The sequence below is a fragment of the Triticum aestivum genome, chromosome 1D (genome assembly GCF_018294505.1).
Source record: "Triticum aestivum cultivar Chinese Spring chromosome 1D, IWGSC CS RefSeq v2.1, whole genome shotgun sequence".
NCBI lineage: Eukaryota > Viridiplantae > Streptophyta > Magnoliopsida > Poales > Poaceae > Triticum > Triticum aestivum.
Genome location: NC_057796.1, coordinates 164397967 through 164421138, shown reverse-complemented (window position 1 = coordinate 164421138; position 23172 = coordinate 164397967).

Genomic DNA, 23172 nt, shown 5'->3' with positions numbered 1-23172 from the left:
AGGTGCCGTGCGTTCGGTACTTGATCGGTCGGATCGTGAAGACGTACGACTACATCAACCGCGTTGTGATAACGCTTCCGCTGTCGGTCTACGAGGGTACGTGGACAACACTCTCCCCTCTCGTTGCTATGCATCACCATGATCTTGCGTGTGCGTAGGAAATTTTTTGAAATTACTACGTTCCCCAACAGTGGCATCCGAGCCTGGTTTTATGCGTTGATGCTATGCACGAGTAGAACACAAGTGAGTTGTGGGCGATATAAGTCATACTGCTTACCAGCATGTCATACTTTGGTTCAGCGGTATTGTGAGATGAAGCGGCCCGGACCGACATTACGCGTACGCTTACGCGAGACTGGTTTCACCGTTCGGAGCACTCGTTGCTTAAAGGTGACCGGCGGGTGTCTGTCTCTCTCACTTTAGTTGAACCGAGTGTGGCTACGCCCGGTCCTTGCGAAGGTTAAAACAGCACCAACTTGACAAACTATCGTTGTGGTTTTGATGCGTAGGTAAGAACGGTTCTTGCTAAGCCCGTAGCAGCCACGTAAAACTTGCAACAACAAAGTAGAGGACGTCTAACTTGTTTTTGCAGGGCATGTTGTGATGTGATATGGTCAAGACATGATGTGATATAATGTGTTGTATGAGATGATCATGTTTTGTAACCGAGTTATCGGCAACTGGCAGGAGCCATATGGTTGTCGCTTTATTGTATGAGATGCAATCGCCATGTAATAGTTTTACTTTATCACTAAGCGGTAGCGATAGTCGTAAAAGCAATAAGTTGGCGAGACGACAACGATGCTACGATGGAGATCAAGGTGTCGCGCCGGTGACGATGGTGAGGTCGATGGAACGGTGCTTCGGAGATGGAGATCACAAGCACGGTGCTTCGGAGATGGAGATCACAAGCACAAGATGATGATGGCCATATCATATCACTTATATTGATTGCATGTGATGTTAATCCTTTATGCATCTTATCTTGCTTTGTTTGACGGTAGCATTATAAGATGATCCTTCACTAAATTATCAAAGTATAAGTGTTCTCCCTGAGTATGCACCGTTGCAAAAGTTCTTCGTGCTGAGACACCACGTGATGATCGGGTGTGATAGGCTCTACGTTCAAATACAACGGGTGCAAAACAGTTGCACACGCGGAATACTCAGGTTAAACTTGACGAGCCTAGCATATAACAGATATGGCCTCGGAACACGGAGACCGAAAGGTCGAGCGTGAATCATATAGTAGATATGATCAACATAGTGATGTTCACCATTGAAACTACTCCATCTCACGTGATGATCGGACATGGTTTAGTTGATATGGATCACGTGATCACTTAGAGGATTAGAGGGATGTCTATCTAAGTGGGAGTTCTTAAGTAATATGATTAATTGAACTTAAATTTATCATGAACTTAGTCCTGATAGTATTTTGCAAATTATGTTGTAGATCAATAGCTCGCGTTGTTGCTTCCCTGTTTTATTTTTGATATGTTCCTAGAGAAAATTATGTTGAAAGATGTTAGTAGCAAAGATGCGGATTGGATCCGTGATCTGAGGATTATCCTCATTGCTGCACAGAAGAATTATGTCCTTGATGCACCGCTAGGTGACAGACCTATTGCAGGAGCAGATGCAGACGTTATGAACGTTTGGCTAGCTCAATATGATGACTACTTGATAGTTTAGTGCACCATGCTTAACGGCTTAGAATCGGGACTTCAAAGACGTTTTGAACGTCATGGACCATATAAGATGTTCCAGGAGTTGAAGTTAATATTTCAAGCAAATACCCGAGTTGAGAGATATGAAGTCTCCAACAAGTTCTATAGCTAAAAGATGGAGGAGAATCGCTCAACTAGTGAGCATGTGCTCAGATTGTCTGGGTACTACAATCGCTTGAATCAAGTGGGAGTTAATCTTCCAGATAAAATAGTGATTGACAGAATTCTCTAGTCACCATCACCAAGTTAGTAGAACTTCGTGATGAACTATAATATGCAAGGGATGACGAAAGTAATTCCCGAGCTCTTCGTGATGCTGAAATCGACGAAGGTAGAAATCAAGAAAAACATCAAGTGTTGATGGTTGACGAGACCACTTCAAGTGTTGATGGTTGACAAGACCACTAGTTTCAAGAAAAGGGCAAAGGGAAGAAGGGGAACTTCAAAAAGAACGGCAAGCAAGTTGCTACTCAAGTGAAGAAGCCCAAGTCTGTACCTAAGCCTGAGACTAAGTGCTTCTACTGCAAAGGAACTGGTCACTGGAAGCGGAACTGCCCCAAGTATTTGGTGGATAAGAAGGATGGCAAAGTGAACAAAGGTATATTGGATATACATGTTATTGATGTGTACTTACTAGTGTTTATAGCAACCCCTCAGTATTTGATACTGGTTCAGTTGCTAAAGAGTAGTAACTCGAAAACGGGAGTTGCAGAATAAACAGAGACTAGTAAAAGGCGAGGTGACGATGTGTGTTGGAAGTAGTTCCAAGATTGATATGATCATCATCGCACACTCCCTATACTTTCGGGATTAGTGTTGAAACTAAATAAGTGTTATTTGGTGTTTGCGTTGAGCATGAATATGATTTGATCATGTTTATTGCAATACGGTTATTCATTTAAGTTAGAGAACAATTGTTGTTCTGTTTACATGAATAAAAACCTTCTATGGTCATACACACCAACGAAAATGGTTTGTTGGATCTCGATCGTAGTGATACACATATTCATAATAATGAAGCCAAAAGATGCAAAGTTAATAATGATAGTGCAACTTATTTGTGGCACTGCCGTTTAGGTCATATTGGTGTAAAGCGCATGAAGAAACTCCATACTGATGGGATTTTGGAATCACTTGATTATGAATCACTTGATGCCTGCGAACCATGCCTCATGGGCAAGATGACTAAAACGCCGTTCTCCGGAACTATGGAGAGAGCAACAGATTTGTTGGAAATCATACATACAGATGTATGTGGTCCGATGAATATTGAGGCTCGTAGCAGGTATCATTATTTTCTGACCTTCACAGATGATTTGAGCAGATATGGGTATATCTACTTAATGAAACAGAAGTCTGAAACATTTGAAAAGTTCATATAATTTCAGAGTGAAGTAGAAAATCATCGTAACAAGAAAATAAAGTTTCTATGATCGCGGAGACAAATATTTGAGTTACGAGTTTGGTCTTCAATTAAAACAATGTGGAATAGTTTCACAAATTCACGCCACCTGGAACACCACAGCATAATGGTGTGTCCGAACGTCATAACCGTACTTTATTGGATATAGTGCAATCTATGATGTCTCTTACCGATTTACCACTATCGTTTTGGGGTTATGCATTAGAGACAGCTACATTCACGTTAAATAGGGCACCATCAAAATCCGTTGAGACGACGCCTTATGAACTGTGGTTTGGCAAGAAACCAAAGTTGTCGTTTCTTAAAGTTTGGGGTTGCGATGCTTATGTGAAAAAGTTTCATCCTGATAAGCTCAAACCCAAATCGGAGAAATGTGTCTTCATAGGATACCCAAAGGAGACAGTTGGGTACACCTTCTATCACAGATCCGAAGGCAAGACATTCGTTGCTTAGTATGGATCCTTTCTAGAGAAGGAGTTTCTCTCGAAAGAAGTGAGTGGGAGGAAAGTAGAACTTGATGAGGTAACTGTACCTGCTCCCTTATTGGAAAGTAGTTCATCACAGAAATCTGTTCCTGTGACTCCTACACCAATTAGTGAGGAAGTTAATGATGATGATCATGTAACTTCAGATCAAGTTACTACCAAACCTCGTAGGTAAACCAGAGTAAGATCCGCACCAGAGTGGTACGGTAATCCTGTTCTGGAGGTTATGTTACTAGACCATGACGAACCTACGAACTATGAAGAAGCGATGGTGAGCCCAGATTCCGCAAAATGGCTTGAGGCCATGAAATCTGAGATGAGATCCATGTATGAGAACAAAGTGTGGACTTTGGTTGACTTGCCCGATGATCGGCAAGCAATTGAGAATAAATGGATCTTCAAGAGGAAGACGGACGCTGATAGTAGTGTTACTATCTACAAAGCTAGAATTGTCGCAAAAAGGTTTTCGACAAGTTCAAGGTGTTGACTACGATGAGAGTTTCTCACTCGTATCTATGCTTAAGTCTGTCTGAATCATGTTAGCAATTGCCGCATTTTATGAAATATGGCAAATGGATAAACAAAACTGCATTCCTTAATGGATTTATTAAAGAAGAGTTGTATATGATGCAACCAGAAGGTTTTGTCAATCCTAAAGGTGCTAACAAAATATGCAAGCTCCAGCGATCCATCTATGGACTGGTGCAAGCATCTCGGAGTTGGAATATACGCTTTGATAAGTTGATCAAAGGATATAGTTTTATACAGACTTGCGGTGAAGCCTGTATTTACAAGAAAGTGAGTGGGAGCACTACAGCATTTCTGATAAGTATATGTGAATGACATATTGTTGATCGGAAATAATGTAGAATTATTCTGCAAAGCATAAAGGAGTGTTTGAAAGGAGTTTTTCAAAGAAAGACCTCGGTGAAGCTGCTTACATATTGAGCATCAAGATCTATAGAGATAGATCAAGACGCTTGATAAGTTTTTCAATGAGTACATACCTTAACAAGATTTTGAAGTAGTTCAAAATAGAACAGTCAAAGAAAGAGTTCTTGCCTGTGTTACAAGGTGTGAAATTGAGTAAGACTCAAAGCCCGACCACGGCAAAAGATAGAAAGAGAATGAAAGTCATTCCCTATGCCTTGGCCATAGGTTCTATAAAGTATGCCATGCTGTGTACCAGATCTATTGTATACCCTACACTGATTTTGGCAAGGGAGTACAATAGTGATCTAGGAGTAGATCACTGGACAGCGGTCAAAATTATCCTTAGTGGAATAAGGATATGTTTCTCGATTATGGAAGTGACAAAAGGTTCGTCGTAAAGGGTTACATCGATGCAAGTTTTGACACTAATCTAGATGACTCTAAGTCTCGGTCTAGATACATATTGAAAGTGGGAGCAATTAGCTAGAGTAGCTCCGTGCAGAGCATTGTAGACATAGAAATTTGCAAAATACTTACGGATCTGAATGTGACAGACCCGTTGACTAAAATTATCTCACAAGCAAAACATGATCACACCTTAGTACTCTTTGGGTGTTAATCACATAGCGATGTGAACTAGATTATTGACTCTAGTAAACCCTTTGGGTGTTGGTCACATGACGATGTGAACTATGGGTGTTAATCACATGGTGATGTGAACTATTGATGTTAAATCACATGGCGATGTGAACTAGATTATTGACTCTAGTGCAAGTGGGAGACTGAAGGAAATATGCCCTAGAGGCAATAATAAAGTTATTATTTATTTCCTTATATCATGATAAATGTTTATTATTCATGCTAGAATTGTATTAACCGGAAACATAATACATGTGTGAATACATAGACAAACAGAGTGTCACTAGTATGCCTCTACTTGACTAGCTCGTTAATCAAAGATGGTTATGTTTCCTAGCCATAGACATAAGTTGTCATTTGATTAACGAGATCACCTCATTAGGAGAATGACGTGATTGACTTGACCCATTCCGTTAGCTTAGCACTCGATCGTTTAGTATGTTGCTATTGCTTTCTTCATGACTTATACATGTTCCTATGACTATGAGATTATGCAACTCCCGTTTACCGGAGGAACACTTTGTGTGCTACCAAACGTCACAACGTAAATGGGTGATTATAAAGGTGCTCTACAGGTGTCTCCAAAGGTACTTGTTGGGTTGGCGTATTTCGAGATTAGGATTTGTCACTCCAATTGTCGGAGAGGTATCTCTGGGCCCACTCGGTAATGCACATCACTATAAGCCTTGCAAGCATTGTGACTAATGAGTTAGTTGCGGGATGATGTATTACGGAACGAGTAAAGAGACTTGCCCGTAACGAGATTGAACTAGGTATCGAGATACCGACGATCGAATCTCGGGCAAGTAACATACCGATGACAAAGGGAACAACGTATGTTGTTATGCGGTCTGACCGATAAAGATCTTCGTAGAATATGTGGGAGCCAATATGGGCATCCAGGTCCGCTATTGGTTATTGACCGGAGACGTGTCTCGGTCATGTCTACATAGTTCTCGAACCCGTAGGGTCCGCACGCTTAGAGTTACGATGACAGTTTTATTATGAGTTTATGTATGTTGATGTACCGAAGGAGTTCGGAGCCCCGGATGAGATCGGGGACATGACGAGGAGTCTCGAAATGGTTGAGACGTAAAGATCGATATATTGGACGACTATATTCGGACTTCGGAAAGGTTCCGAGTGATTCGAGTATTTTTCGGAGTACCGGAGAGTTACGGGAATACGTATTGGGCCTTATTGGGCCATACGGGAAAGAAGGAAAAGGGCCTCAAGGGTGGCCGCACCCCTCCCCTTGGTCTGGTCCGAATTGGACTAGGGAAGGGGGGCGCCCCCTTCCTTCCTTGTCTTTTTCCCTTCCTCTTTTCCTATTCCATATGGGAGGTGGAATCCTACTAGGACTAGGGAGTCCTAGTAGGACTCCACACTTGGTGCGCCCCCTCCTAGGGCCGGCCTCCTCCTCCCTTGCTCCTTTATATACGGGGGCAGGGGGCACCCCATGGACGCAACAATTGATCCTTGAGATCTCTTAGCCGTGTGCGGTGCCCCCCTCCACCATATTACACCTTGATAATACCGTTGCGGAGCTTAGGCGAAGCCCTGCGTCGGTGGAACATCATCATCGTCACCACGCCGTCGTGCTGACGAAACTCTCCCTCAACACTCGGCTGGATCGGAGTTCGAGGGACGTCATCGAGCTGAACGTGTGTAGAACTCGGAGGTGCCGTACGTTCGGTACTTGATCGGTCGGATCGTGAAGACGTACGACTACATCAACCGTGTTGTGATAACGCTTCCGCTGTCGGTCTACGAGGGTACGTGGACAACACTCTCCCCTCTCGTTGCTATGCATCACCATGATCTTGCGTGTGCGTAAGAATTTTTTTGAAATTACTACGTTCCCCAACACTAGGTTCATTCAGTCACTGAGTGTTTGGCACACACCTCAGTTGGAGAGATCTGCAGTTTTCTTGGACTCGCATGATATTACCGAAGATTCATTGAGAATTTTTCCAAGATTGCGAAGCCCATGACAGAGCTGTTGAAGAAGGACACAAAGTTTAAATGGACAGATGAATTTGAGGCAAGTTTCCAGGAGTTGAAGAAACATTTGGTTACAGCCCGAGTGCTGATTCTGCCGGACATACGCAAGGATTTCCAAGTGTATTGCGACGCTTCTCGCTTAGGACTTGGAGGAGTACTTATGCAAGATGGAAGAGTTGTTTCATATGCCTCACGTCAACTTCGACCGCATGAGTTGAATTATGCCACGCATGATTTGGAGTTAGCAGCCGTAGTGCATTCACTCAAAACCTGGAGACATTTTCTTATCGGAAACCGTTGTGATGTGTACACGGATCATAAGAGTTTGAAGTACATTTTCACGCAGAAGGAGCTAAATCTCAGGCAAAGGAGATGGTTGGAGCTTATAAAGGATTATGATATGAAGCGAGCTCTTTGACCTCCATCCACCAGCCGCCGCCCACCTCGCTCACAACTTCTCCATTAATGGTTTAATTAAAGCACCTGGAAGGAGGGTGTTTGCTTGTGATCCCATGGCAGCATTTGCTTTGTTCGTGTTTTCAACTTGTATTCCGGCCTAATTTAAATTGCCACATAGGGCAACGGATAATACGAAGACAAATAAAATGGCAACGGATAATACGATGACAACTTTACAATGGCGCAAATAATAATTGTCTTACATATTATGGATCATTTAAAATGCCACATGCGGCAAAGCCCGGAAGATACGGGGGCAAGAGAGGAAGGAAATCGCACACAACGATCTGGGTCGCTACTGTCTCTACTCGTTGATGGATCGCCGGGCGACGACATCTCCAGCTCCTTCTTCAATTCCTCACGACTTTCCTTGAAAGCAGCCATGGATTCCTCCACCTCCTACTCGCGCTCGATCCGGTGCTTCCTCAAGTCAACCATCAGTTCCTCGACGACCGGTGTCAGCCTCATTCCCGAGGCACTGTTCTGCTCATGCAGCATCTTCCAGCCGGCGGCCTCATCCTCCTTCTCGGCAAGCGCCTTGAGGAACTTCGCATTGTCACCCATGAGTTACTGAACGAGGTCGGTCGCCTTATCAACCGAGGCATCACTGATCTCGAGCGACTTCATCAAGCCATCGACCAGCTCCTGTTGCTTAATGAGGCCAACGAGAATGTCGTCGTCGCCAGCCAAGAACTTCAGCAATGCCAGCTCGTCGTGATCGCCGACGTGGCGAGTGCAATTGTGAGAGCCCTCGCGTGCCTGTGAGAGCTCGTTCAAGGGCTCCACGGTGCGTCGGGACATCTCTGTTGCGGCTAGCGCTTCACGGTGGGACCTCTCTAGTGCTTTTGCGGCCTTGGTCTTTGCTGCCTGGTTATATGTCCACCCGAAACTCCTCCAACCAGTCATGGCGGAACGACTTGACAGGAGACAAGTATTGTGGGTGAGGAGGAGAGTGTCGGTGTCAAAACCGGCCGATCTCGGGTAGGGGGTCCCGAACTGTGCGTCTGAGGATCGAAGGTAGCAGGAGACAAAGTGACATGATGTTTACCCAGGTTCAGGCCCTCTTAATGGAGGTAATACCCTACTTCCTGCTTGATTGACTTTGATGAGTATAGGGGTTACAATAGTCGATCTACCTCGAGATTGTAATGGCTAAACCCTAGCCGTCTAGCCTATGTAAATTCCGATAGCCTCTACGGACTAAACCCTCCGGTTTATATAGACACTGGAGGGGCCTAGGGTTGTACAGAGTCGGTTTACAGAGAAAGGAAACTACATGTGACACCCAAGTTTTTATTTGGATTTTTCAAAAAAGATTTCTATTTTGACTTGAGGGGAGCAATTTAATTTTTTCTTTAAGAGAACTCTCCCTCTCATATATTTTTCCTTATGGCAAAAGTTTTGTTTGGATTCACCCAAGATCTGCCTTTGGTCTTGGAAGTTCTTACTTTTCATTTGGACTCAAAACAAAATGTTTTTCATTTGGGAAAATAACTCCTGAAAATCTTTTTGAATTTGCACTATGGCATTTGGAAAGTCCTTCACCACTTTCAACTTTCCCTTCTTACCATGACATTTGTGCAAATCCTCTCCCCAAATCCTTCCCTCATCTTTGGATCATGTTTTACACCTAATCCAGCAAGTTGAACCTCCCCATGTGATTATTCCCATTCAAATTTCATTCAAACAAATTTCTGCCTTCTATTCTACCACTTGGGGATTTACAAAGGAACTCCATTTTCTGTTTGGACTTTTACCACCAAACTTCTTTCCCCTCCTAGTCCTTTGAACCCTCAACCTGGAACCATGAAGATCCACTAGTCTTCAGTTCAAAAATTTCAAACTACACCTGCTGCAAGTTTGGACCAGATTTGGCAAATTCGGTGAAATTCATTCAAAACCTTCTCCAAAAATTCCAAGTAAATTCAGGCAGCCCCTGGGTGCTTTGAGTGATCATCTCACCAAGTTACAGCTCCAGAAAAATTTATCTCATAGCCAAAACCTTCTGTCGAACACCTGCAGTGCACTGTCTTTGTCAAAGTTCAGAAAGTTCAGAGATTCAGTTCAGTGCTCACTGTCGTTTTCTTCAGAGATGGACATCGATCTCGCCAGTGCCACCGCGTCGCCTTGCTCCTCGTCCTCGCCCCCTTGTTCCTGCACCGCACGAGTGCCTGGCACCTTGCAGGCGTCGGCGACAAGCAGCAGAAGGTGCGCCACCCCGTGACCAACGCCGGCGGCGGCTTTGCGGGCGCCAGCGGGAGACACGGCGCCGACGACGCCACCCAGCGCCGCCCAAACCACCGGAGCTCGCCGCGTGGCCTTCCACTCCCCCGAACGCGCTGCCGCTCTCGTCGTGAACCGCAGGGTGCGGAGCGCGCTCTCTGCCGCCGTTGAGCCCGTGCGGTCACCTCACCGTGGACCGACGCCATTACGCCAAGACCGACCCCGTTTAGCTGCAAATCGAGTCCAGTAACATCCACTGATGCTGCCCGACCGCTCAAACCCCCTGCCAACCCACTGCTTCCGCCATAATCGCTCGCCGGAGATTCACCGTTCACGGCCATCCCGTCGATCTGCCTATAAATAGGGGCCCCGAGCTTCAACTCGAGCACCCACCAGCCCTGCACTCCCCTAGAGCACGCCTAGCCACTGGAAGAGCCCCGAGGAGGTCTCCTTCCTCGACTCCGGCCGCCGCGACCCGCCACGGGATCCAGCCCGATTCGCCCCCGTGTGTGCTCCTCCGCCTCCATTCTCGTGCCAGTAGCCTCACCTTGCATCCCTCTTTCTGACCCGCACTTCAATTTGAAGCTTGCAGCCCTCCACCGGAGTTCCCCATCCTCACCCGAGCCACCGTCCGCCGGAGAAAGTGTCGCCGTCGACATAGTGCTCCCCGTTGGACGAGTCCACCACCCACCGACGCGGAAGAGGACGCTGAAGCTCTTGGTACCCTCCGTTTCTCCTAACTCGCCGTGGTTCGACGCCGGCGTCCACCGCAGTCTTCGGGCGCCGGCGAGCTTTTCAAACCTGACATGTGGACCCCGCATGTCAGCCTCTGTTCTTTTATTCGCGAACCGTTTTCTGTTGGCGCCTTCGGGCAAAATACGTTTCCTCCTTTGCGCTTGCGCATTCCCAGCCGAAGCGTTTTCTGTTTTCTCAGTTAAAACCCTGGAACTTTTCTGTTTCATTACAGATAAGTCCCTGGACAGAAACCTTTATAACTTTTTAATAAAAAGGTATTTTTGAGTGATTCTTTTTCTGACAATCTTCAAATTTTGTCTAGTTTTTTATGGGATTTATTTGAAAAATAATTGGAAAAGTTTCTGTGTATGTGTTGGTTTTCACGTTAGTGCCCGTTTCGTGATTTGCCGTAGGTTCCGGGAGAGGTGACGGAGCCGCGAACTTCGCCGAGCTAGACTCCGACTTCTCCGAACCAGGCAAGCATGTTTGAACATTTGATATGGCAGATGTTTTGCATGTTCATGTGAGAGTTTGTGCGTGGCATATGAGTGTCGATAAATACCTCGTTGCTTGTACGGCAACGACCCGGTTGTCCCAAAGTTGCGATGACCTCTGTTGAGAGGTGGCCTAATCATGTGGTGACATGAAGGGCAGCAAGGTGGTACTGTTGTAGCATGCCAGCCTTGCGCCATCCGACTTTCTTCGACGTTAACGTGGTTGGAGCCACGTTATCGATCTTTTCCCGCATGTTCCAAAGTTGCGATGATCTCTGATGAGAGATGGCCTAATCATGTGGTGACATGAAGGGCAGCAAGGTGGTACTGTTGTAGCATGCCAGCCTTGCGTCATCCGACTTTTCCGACGTTAACATGGTTGGAGCCGTGTTACCGTCCCTTCCCCTTTCCGTGCTACCACATGTCTCATTGCCAGGATGCGGTTTAGTAAGTTGGTAACCTCTTTCCGTGTACACACCAAACAGAGAGGCCGGGATGATGGTACCTTGGCCCAGGATTAAAGCCAGTCATTCGGTCAGGGGGCATGGGTGTTTCCGGTTGGGACCGAGAGGGGGGGCACCCCCTTAGAGCGCGCGTATATAAATTTGATCCCATGCTACGCGAGGTTGTAGCCTCCCCGTCTCAAGGTTTTTCTTGAACGTCGCCGAGGGTGATCCCTGGCTTCGGATGGTTGAATTGGGTGTGTACTGGTTAGACGTGTTTCCTCCAAAACACCGCAGACGGAACTAGTCCCCGTGACTACTGAAATCCGTTGGCTGTGGTTAAGTACAAACTCTGCAGAGTCAATTCTTTCCAAATCATCGTATCCATGATCAGTAGTGTAAACATTATATCCATATCTATCCGTGTGAAAAACTTGTCCCCGGTGAACAAGCTCAAGTGGTAAAATTTCAGATTTATTGTTATTCCAGTGGATGGACTAACTTTATTTTGTGTCTCATGCTTGTGATAATTTATGTCTCCGAACTATTGTAATAATGAGATGTGATATAAGCCCTTTAGGTGACGTCGCGCAGACGTCCGACTGTGGCGTGTACTCGTTTCTCACTTTCGATATAAGCCCTTTATGTGATGTCGCTCAGACGTCCGACTGCGGCATGCACTGTCTTTACTTTCTGTTATAAGCCCTTTATGTGGTGTCGCCCCGACGCCCGACTGTGGCATTATTATTCTGCATTTCCTCTCGAGGAGTCTTTCAGACACTCGTTTGGCACCCGCATTATTATTCCGCATTTTCCGCTCGAGGAGTCTTTCAGACACTCGTTTGGCACCCGCATTATTATTTCGCATTTTCCGCTCGAGGAGTCTTTCAGACACTCGTTTGGCACCAGTATTACTATTCTGCAGTTTCCGCTCGAGGCGTCATTCAGACCCTCGCTTGGCACCCAGTATTTATTTATGTCTAATCGCACTTGGTTAACTTATTCATGTGCTTCATGTTTACATTTGTTATACTTATGTCCGAACTGACTTGCGAGTACTTTCATAGTACTCACCTGGCTTGTTGTTTTGGCCAGATGTTGACGAAGGTGATCTCTTGGATGAAGAGTTTGATAGCGCGTCCGATGCCTAGAGGAGTCCCAGTCAGTCCTGCGCGATCCCGGATATTGGTCACTTATGTTGTTTACGCTTCCGCCACCCGCAATAAGTCTCCTCGAGCCTCACTCCGACGCTCGATGAGTTGTAGTCTTCTGGAATCATATCACTCGCTTCGCGATGATATTTCCACCACCGTTATTATCGTGAGTTAGAAGTTTGCCACCCTATCCGCCGTATTGTTTTATCGGCGTGCCTGTAATAAATTGTTGGGCAGTCTCTGCTCAACCTTGTGTTATATTTAGTACTCCTGGTATTTTTCTTCTGTGACCAAGATTATTGTCTACCAGTGAGAAGGAATTCTTCTTCGCTGGTCCGTAAAAGGGATTGGTCTCTCAATAATTATTTTATTGAAAAACCGGTCGTGACAAGCTTGGTATCAGAGCCAGGCTGACTGTAGGAAGCCACTAGGTGCGATCGCTAATCGGTTATTAGCGTCTTTTGTGCTTTTTCAGCATTTTGCAATTGTAGCTATTTTCTGTTGGTCATCATAAAATTTATGACATGACTACTCAGAATTTTTGCCTACTTTTGTAGATGGCTGGCAGCAGCTGTGAGAATCGAGTGTTCACCAACGTGCCCGAGGGGTTTGTCAAGCTCCTCGTCTCCATCACCAAGCTCGCGATCGGGCCAGCAGCTCGCCCGGAGTTCACACTCTATCAGCACAAGCTCAGTGACGACGTGTCTATGCACCAGGCCGTGGTGCAGTTCAAGGGAGGACGTTCTGCTGCACGCCACTTCCGTTTTACGGGAAGGGCCATGCCTACGGAGAGGCATGCCATGCAGATGGCTGCCCGTGAGGCGATAGCTCGCCTTCGGGACATCCTTCCTACGATGAAGACTCGTCGCTACCGCTACCTCCCATGCCATGTGCCTTACACCAGCCACTATGCGTTCGCCTGCCATCGGGGAGAACGAGATGAAGCCATCGAGATGGTTGTGGAGTATCTCAAGGCTCTGGAGGAGTCTTTCGACAACCTCGTAGATGATCTTGTGGCTGCCCGCATGGACTTAGTCCGGGGCGGTCCTGCCAGCAGGAAGGAGCTTCTCCACACAGCGCCGCCTCTGACATTCGTCTCGTCTTCAGCCTCGTATGCACCGGCCGTTTTGGCCACTGCTCGCCGTCTGCCTACCACTGAGGAGTTCGACCGAGTCATCGCTCCTACTCCAGTCAGAGCCGCACCGCCTGCCGCACGCGCTCTACCACCAGTCGCCCCCGCACCATCACCGCCGCGCAGCGTCGCACGCCAGGAGCCAGCTAGAGAGGAGGAGGTTGATTCTCCTGGACCGCTGAGCCTTGCCATCGGCAAGGGGAAGGAGATCTTCACCATCTCCGACTGAGAGCACCGAGTAGCCGCGTGTTATGCCTGCTTGTATGATGTGTTGTTTTATCTGTACGCTAGTTTGTGTTGGTGTGTTTGCTGCCTTCCGGAGTAGTACGCTAGTTTTTAAATAACATGTCAGGATTGTGTACGCACATCCTGAGTGCTGTATCTTGTGTTTGCTTTCGCATGTAAGATTTGTGTTAAGCACTTCTTCTCCGTGAAAATCATTTGTGTTTCTTTGAAAACCTAGAAGCCTTTTTGATTATTACCTTTGCAAGAGTTTTCCTGCGCTACACAGTTTTTCTCATGGGTTTTGCAAATGATACCCCAGACTGGAAAAATGTCTCGCCCATGGACTCGCTCTATGCCCAATCAGCCAGAAGAGGTTTACGGAACACAGACCAGCAACAATTTCACTCAGGGTCAGTCCAGCCAACAGGACAGCGAAGCGGCACTATCTCAAGTATGCCGTCTCTTCGAGCAAAGCCAGCAACAGCACCAAGAGATGATGAACCATGTCATCAATATGGGAAACCACCGTGAACCCTATCAACCACATTCCAAGTTATCTGAGTTACAGAAGACTCGCCCCTCAACTTTTGCTCACACCGACAGGCCACTGGAAGCCGATGATTGGCTTCGTGAGATTGAAAGGAAACTGATTATCGCTCAGTGCTCAGATCATGAGAAGGTGCTTTATGCACCACACTACCTTACTGGAGCAGCCGCAGCATGGTGGGAAAACTTCCTACACATGCATCCCAGGGAACACAACATCACCTGGGAAGAATTCAAGGAAGGCTTCCGTGGGGCACACATTCCCAGGAGCATCCTAAAGATCAAGAAGAGAGAGTTTGATGACCTGAAGCAAAGAGGCATGTCCGTCACAGAATACAACGGCCAGTTTACCCAACTGTCTCGTTATGCCTACGACGAGCACATGACAGAAAACAAGAAGATGGAAAAATTCCTGGACGGCCTGGCACCAGCATTAAGATGCCAACTGATTGTACACACCTTTCCGGATTTTAAGACGCTGGTGGACAAGGCCATCACCCTGGAGAATGAGCGCCGTAGTCTGGAAGATATCCGCAAGCGGAAGAGGGACAAGACGACTCTTGCCCGCAGCAACCGAGGCAAGACTGAGGTCCCAAGGACAGACACAAGGAGATCCACGACTACTGAGCCAAGACCCGTCGGACAATTTCATGCCAGAGACAAGGAGTTCACATACCGTCCAGGGGTCACCTGCTATGCTTGTGGTCAACAAGGGCATTATGCTAAACAGTGCCCGAAGCCAAGAGACACGGCACCCAAGCCGAACAATGGTGGGAACAATCCAGCCCCCAAGCGCAACAACTTCAACCCCAGCAACAACCACAGGAAGGGTCACCTGAACCATGTGACCAGGGAAGAAGCGCAGAATGCCCCAGACATCGTGCTCGGTACGTTCCCTGTCAACACAGTACCTGCCACGGTTTTGTTTGATTCTGGAGCTTCCCATTCGTTTGTTTCGAAGAGTTTTGTTTCACAACACGGTTTTCCGATACTTCCCTTGGAAAAATCTATGATCATCAAGTCCCCCGGAAATAAGCAAATTGCTCAGGGTTACTGCCAAGGAGTGGTCATTGAGTTCGAAGGACTACCATTCCACGCGAATCTCATCGTGTTGGAAAGTAAAGGACTGGATGTCATTTTAGGGATGGACTGGTTAACCACCAACAAAGGATTCATCGACTGTTTCAATCGGACAGTGATTCTCACTCACCATCACGGCAAGACTATAAGAGTTTCCGCTCAAGAAAGGCCACGATCACAGAAACCAAAACTGAACAAGATGGACATCGCAGAATTAAGAAAAGTGCCAGTGGTATGCGAGTTCCCTGATGTGTTCCCGGAAGAACTACCAGGCATGCCACCAGACCGAGAGATCGAATTCAGCATCGAACTAGCACCTGGCACCGCTCCCATTTATAAGAAGCCGTATAGAATGGCACCCTCAGAATTGGTGGAGTTAAAGAAGCAGATAAAGGAATTGTTGGACAAAGGATTTATTCGAGCCAGCTCCTCACCATGGGGTTCGCCTGTGTTGTTCGCCAAAAAGAAGGATGGGACACTAAGGCTGTGCATAGACTATCGAGCCCTCAATATGGTCACCATCAAAAACAAATATCCGATGCCACGAATAAATGATTTGTTTGACCAGCTCGCACAGGCCAAGGTATTCTCAAAATTGATTTGAGATCGGGATATCACCAATTGAAGGTACGGACGGAAGATATTCCCAAGACAGCTTTCACTTCCAGATATGGGTTATACGAGTTTACAGTGATGCCTTTTGGACTAACGAACGCCCCCGCATATTTCGTCCACCTCATGAACAAAGTATTCATGAAATTCATGGACAAATTTGTGGTGGTATTCATTGACGACATTCTGGTTTACTCAAGGACACCAGAAGAACATGCTGAGCACCTCAGAATTGTTTTGGGAGAATTGAGGAAACATCAGTTGTACGCCAAATTTAGCAAATGCGAATTTTGGCTAAGACAAGTTGGTTTCTTGGGCCATATATTGAACCAAGAAGGCGTGGCCGTAGACCCAGAAAAAGTCAAGGCCATACTGGACTGGAAGCCACCCGCGAATGTTACAGATGTGCGGAGTTTCCTAGGAATGGCCGGATATTACAGGAGATTTATTGAAGGATTCTCCACTGTGGCAAAACCTATAACACAGTTACTCAAGAAGGACAAGAAATTTGTATGGACGGAAGCATGCGAGCAGAGCTTCCAAGAACTCAAGAAGAAGCTGACAACCGCACCAGTCTTAACTGTGCCAGACATACACAAGAGCTTTGAAGGTGTATTGTGACGCGTCCCGAAAAGGTCTCGGATGTGTGCTAATGCAGGATGGCAAAGTTGTCGCATATGCCTCCAGGCAGCTGCGAAAACATGAGGAAAATTACCCAACACATGACCTGGAGCTAGCAGCAGTTATACATGCACTCAAGGAGTGGAGGCACTTTCTGTTGGGAAATCGCTGTGAAATATATACGGACCATAAGAGCCTCAAATATATTTTCACACAGCCAGAGCTGAATTTACGCCAACGACGCTGGTTGGAACTGGTCAAGGACTATGACGTCGGTATTCACTACCACCCAGGGAAAGCAAATGTAGTGGCCGATGCCCTTAGTCGAAACCCCAGCCCGGACAGTGACGGTCAGCAAAGTTTGAGGCCTGAGTTTCAGCGAGAGTTCACTCGGCTCAACATGATGTTAGTCTCTGAGGGCACCATATCGAACCTGGAGATACAACCCACCCTAGTGGAACAAATCAAGAAGGCTCAACAGGGACATCCCAGTATCGAAGGCATAAAGAAGAAAATGAACCTTAGTAAGACTTCAGAATTCGTCACGGACAGTGAAGGAACATTATGGTACCGAGACAGACTTTGCGTACCTAACATTGAGGAACTCAAGCAACAGATCTTGACGGAAAGCCACACCGCTCCATACTCGATCCATCCTGGAGGAACCAAAATGTACAAGGACATTCAGGAAAGATTTTGGTGGCACGGTATGAAAAGAGATATAGCCACATTCATTGCTTGTTGCGATTCATGTCAGCGCATCAAGGCCGAGCACCAAAAGCCAGCAGGGCTACTCCAGCCTAACAGGATACCGGAGTGGAAATGGGATGAAATCGGAATGGACTTCATTGTCGGATTACCCCGATCACAGCGTGGAAATGACGCCATCTGGGTCATCACAGACCGACTAACCAAGGTTGCTCACTTCATTCCCGTGAAGACTACCTACTCCACACAAAGACTGGCAAAACTCTATCTCTCCCGTATAGTTTGCTTGCACGGAGTCCCAAAGACTATAATATCAGACCGAGGCACCCAATTCGTCTCCAAATTTTGGGATCACCTACAACAAGCTCTGGGCACGCAACTAGCTTTCAGTACAGCATACCACCCTCAGACTGATGGACAGACGGAACGTGTGAACCAGATCCTAGAGGATATGCTAAGAGCCTGCGTACTCACCTATGGATCCAGTTGGGAAGAGAGTTTGCCGTATGCCGAATTTGCTTACAACAACAGTTACCAAGCCAGCTTGCAAATGGCACCCTTTGAAGCGTTGTACGGACGAAGGTGTCGTACCCCATTGAATTGGTCAGAAACCGGTGACAGCCGTATCTTCGGCCCAGACATGCTCAAAGAGGCCGAGGAGAAAGTTAAGCAAATCAGGGACAGACTCAAGACAGCACAGAGCCGCCAAAAGAGCTACTATGATCAGAAGCACCGTGAGGTCAGCTTTGAACCCGGTGATTCCGTATACCTCCGAGTATCTCCTATGAGGGGTCTGCAACGGTTCAAAATTAAGGGGAAGCTAGCCCCAAGGTTTATTGGACCATTTTGTGTAAAGGCACGAAGAGGCACGGTGGCCTACCAACTAGACCTCCCCAAGGAGCTGTCAGACGTCCATGACGTGTTCCACGTCTCACAGTTAAGAAAATGTGTGAGCAATCCAGAAAAACATGTACCTCATGAGGACATTGATATGCAACCAGATCTCACCTACAGAGAAAGGCCAGTAAAGATTTTAGAAGAGTCTGAACGGAGGACCCGTCAGAAAACGACAAGATTTTTCAGGGTTCAGTGGAGCAACCACACTGAGGATGAAGCCACATGGGAAAGGGAAGATTTCCTCCGAGCAGAGTATCCATATCTATTTGAGGATCAGCAGAAATCTCGAGGACGAGATTTTTCCTAAGGGGGTAGGTGTTGTGACACCCAAGTTTTTATTTGGATTTTTCAAAAAGATTTCTATTTGACTTGAGGGGAGCAATTTAAATTTTTCTTTAAGAGAACTCTCCCTCTCATATATTTTTCCTTATGGCAAAAGTTTTGTTTGGATTCACCCAAGATCTGCCTTTGGTCTTGGAAGTTCTTACTTTTCATTTGGACTCAAGACAAAATGTTTTTCATTTGGGAAAATAACTTCTGAAAATCTTTTTGAATTTGCACTATGGCTTTTGGAAAGTCCTTTGCCACTTTCAACTATTCCTTCTTGCCATGACATTAGTGCAAATCCTCTCCCCAAATCCTTCCCTCACCTTTGGATCATGTTTTACACCTAATCCAGCAAGTTGAACCTCCCCATGTGATTATTTCCATTCAAATTTCATTCAAACAAATTTCTGCCTTCTATTCTACCACTTGGAGATTTACAAAGGAACTCCATTTTCTGTTTGGACTTTTACCACCAAACTTCTTTCCCCTCCTAGTCCTTTGAACCCTCAACCTAGAACCATGAAGATCCACTAGTCTTCAGTTCAAAAATTTCAAACTACACCTGCTGCAAGTTTGGACCAGATTTGGCAAATTTGGTGAAATTCATTCAAAACCTTCTCCAAAAATTCCAAGTAAATTCAGGCAGCCCCTGGGTGCTTTGAGTGATCATCTCACCAAGTTACAGCTCCAGAAAAATTTATCTCATAGCCAAAACCTTCTGTCGAACACCTGCAGTGCACTGTCTTTGTCAAAGTTCAGAAAGTTCAGAGATTCAGTTCAGTGCTCACTGTCGTTTTCTTCAGAGATGGACATCGATCTCGCCAGTGCCACCGCGTCGCCTTGCTCCTCGTCCTCGCCCCCTTGTTCCTGCACCGCACGAGTGCCTGGCACCTTGCGGGCGTCGGCGACGAGCAGCAGAAGGTGCGCCACCCCGTGACCAACGCCGGCGGCGGCTTTGCGGGCGCCAGCGGGAGACACGGCGCCGACGACGCCACCCAGCGCCGCCCAAACCACCGGAGCTCGCCGCGTGGCCTTCCACTCCCCCGAACGCGCTGCCGCTCTCGTCGTGAACCGCAGGGCGCGGAGCGCGCTCTCTGCCGCCGTTGAGCCCGTGCGGTCACCTCACCGTGGACCGACGCCATTACGCCAAGACCGACCCCGTTTAGCTGCAAATCGAGTCCAGTAACATCCACTGATGCTGCCCGACCGCTCAAACCCCCTGCCAACCCACTGCTCCGCCGTAATCGCTCGCCGGAGATTCACCGTTCACGGCCACCCCGTCGATCTGCCTATAAATAGGGGCCCCGAGCTTCAACTCGAGCACCCACCAGCCCTGCACTCCCCCTAGAGCACGCCTAGCCACTGGAAGAGCCCCGAGGAGGTCTCCTTCCTCGACTCCGGCCGCCGCGACCCGCCACGGGATCCAGCCCGATTCGCCCCCGTGTGTGCTCCTCCGCCTCCATTCTCTTGCCAGTAGCTTCACCTTGCATCCCTCTTTCTGACCCGCACTTCAATTTGAAGCTTGCAGCCCTCCACCGGAGTTCCCCATCCTCACCCGAGCCGCCGTCCGCCGGAGAAAGTGTCGCCGTCGACGTAGTGCTCCCCGTTGGACGAGTCCACCACCCACCGACGCGGAAGAGGACGCTGAAGCTCTTGGTACCCTCCGTTTCTCCTAACTCGCCGTGGTTCGACGCCGGCGTCCACCGCAGTCTTCGGGCGCCGGCGAGCTTTTCAAACCTGACATGTGGACCCCGCATGTCAGCCTCTGTTCTTTTATTCGCGAACCGTTTTCTGTTGGCGCCTTCGGGCAAAATACGTTTCCTCCTTTGCGCTTGCGCATTCCCAGCCGAAGCGTTTTCTGTTTTCTCAGTTAAAACCCTGGAACTTTTCTGTTTCATTACAGATAAGTCCCTGGACAGAAACCTTTATAACTTTTTAATAAAAAGGTATTTTTGAGTGATTCTTTTTCTGACAATCTTCAAATTTTGTCTAGTTTTTTATGGGATTTATTTGAAAAATATTTGGAAAAGTTTCTGTGTATGTGTTGGTTTTCACGTTAGTGCCCGTTTCGTGATTTGCCGTAGGTTCCGGGAGAGGTGACGGAGCCGCGAACTTCGCCGAGCTAGACTCCGACTTCTCCGAACCAGGCAAGCATGTTTTGAACATTTGATATGGCAGATGTTTTGCATGTTCACGTGAGAGTTTGTGCGTGGCATATGAGTGTCGGTAAATACCTCGTTGCTTGTACGGCAACGACCCGGTTGTCCCAAAGTTGCGATGACCTCTGTTGAGAGGTGGCCTAATCATGTGGTGACATGAAGGGCAGCAAGGTGGTACTGTTGTAGCATGCCAGCCTTGCGTCATCCGACTTTCTTCGACGTTAACGTGGTTGGAGCCACGTTATCGATCTTTTCCCGCATGTTCCAAAGTTGCGATGATCTCTGATGAGAGATGGCCTAATCATGTGGTGACATGAAGGGCAGCAAGGTGGTACTGTTGTAGCATGCCAGCCTTGCGTCATCCGACTTTTCCGACGTTAACATGGTTGGAGCCGTGTTACCGTCCCTTCCCCTTTCCGTGCTACCACATGTCTCATTGCCAGGATGCGGTTTAGTAAGTTGGTAACCTCTTTCCGTGTACACACCAAACAGAGAGGCCGGGATGATGGTACCTTGGCCCAGGATTAAAGCCAGTCATTCGGTCAGGGGGCATGGGTGTTTCCGGTTGGGACCGAGAGGGGGGGCACCCCCTTAGAGCGCGCGTATATAAATTTGATCCCATGCTACGCGAGGTTGTAGCCTCCCCGTCTCAAGGTTTTTCTTGAACGTCGCCGAGGGTGATCCCTGGCTTCGGATGGTTGAATTGGGTGTGTACTGGTTAGACGTGTTTCTTCCAAAACACCGTAGACGGAACTAGTCCCCGTGACTACTGAAATCCGTTGGCTGTGGTTAAGTACAAACTCTGCAGAGTCAATTCTTTCCAAATCATCGTATCCATGATCAGTAGTGTAAACATTATATCCATATCTATCCGTGTGAAAAACTTGTCCCCGGTGAACAAGCTCAAGTGGTAAAACTTCAGATTTATTGTTATTCCAGTGGATGGACTAACTTTATTTTGTGTCTCATGCTTGTGATAATTTATGTCTTCGAACTATTATAATAATGAGATGTGATATAAGCCCTTTAGGTGACGTCGCGCAGACGTCCGACTGTGGCGTGTACTCGTTTCTCACTTTCGATATAAGCCCTTTATGTGATGTTGCTCAGACGTCCGACTGCAGCATGCACTGTCTTTACTTTCTGTTATAAGCCCTTTATGTGGTGTCGCCCCGACGCCCGACTGTGGCATTATTATTCTGCATTTACCTCTCGAGGAGTTTTTCAGACACTCGTTTGGCACCCGCATTATTATTCCGCATTTTCCGCTCGAGGAGTCTTTCAGACACTCGTTTGGCACCCGCATTATTATTTCGCATTTTCCGCTCGAGGAGTCTTTCAGACACTCGTTTGGCACCAGTATTACTATTCTGCAGTTTCCGCTCGAGGCGTCATTCAGACCCTCGCTTGGCACCCAGTATTTATTTATGTCTAATCGCACTGGTTAACTTATTCATGTGCTTCATGTTTACATTTGTTATACCTTATGTCCGAACTGTCTTGCGAGTACTTTCATAGTACTCACCTGGCTTGTTGATTTGGCCAGATGTTGACGAAGGCGATCTCTTGGATGAAGAGTTTGATAGCGCGTCCGATGCCTAGAGGAGTCCCAGTCAGTCCTGCGCGATCCCGGATATTGGTCACTTGTATTGTATACGCTTCCGCCACCCGCAATAAGTCTTCTCGAGCCTCACTCCGACGCTCGATGAGTTGTAGTCTTCTGGAATCATATCACTCGCTTCGCGATGATATTTCCACCACCGTTATTATCGTGAGTTAGAAGTTTGCCACCCTATCCGCCGTATTGTTTTATCGGCGTGCCTGTAATAAATTGTTGGGCAGTCTCTGCTCAACCTTGTGTTATATTTAGTACTCCTGGTATTTTTCTTCTGTGACCAAGATTATTGTCTACCAGTGAGAAGGAATTCTTCTTCGCTGGTCCGTAAAAGGGATTGGTCTCTCAATAATTATTTTATTGAAAAACCGGCCGTGACACTACACATCTGGACGTTAATCTTGCCATCCACGCAAAGGAGAGTCCCATCCGGACAAGAGGGAAGGCCTTCTGCCTTGTATCTTCACGGCCCACCAGTCCGGCCCATGTCACATAGCCTAGACACTCGAGGACCCCTTAATCCAGGAC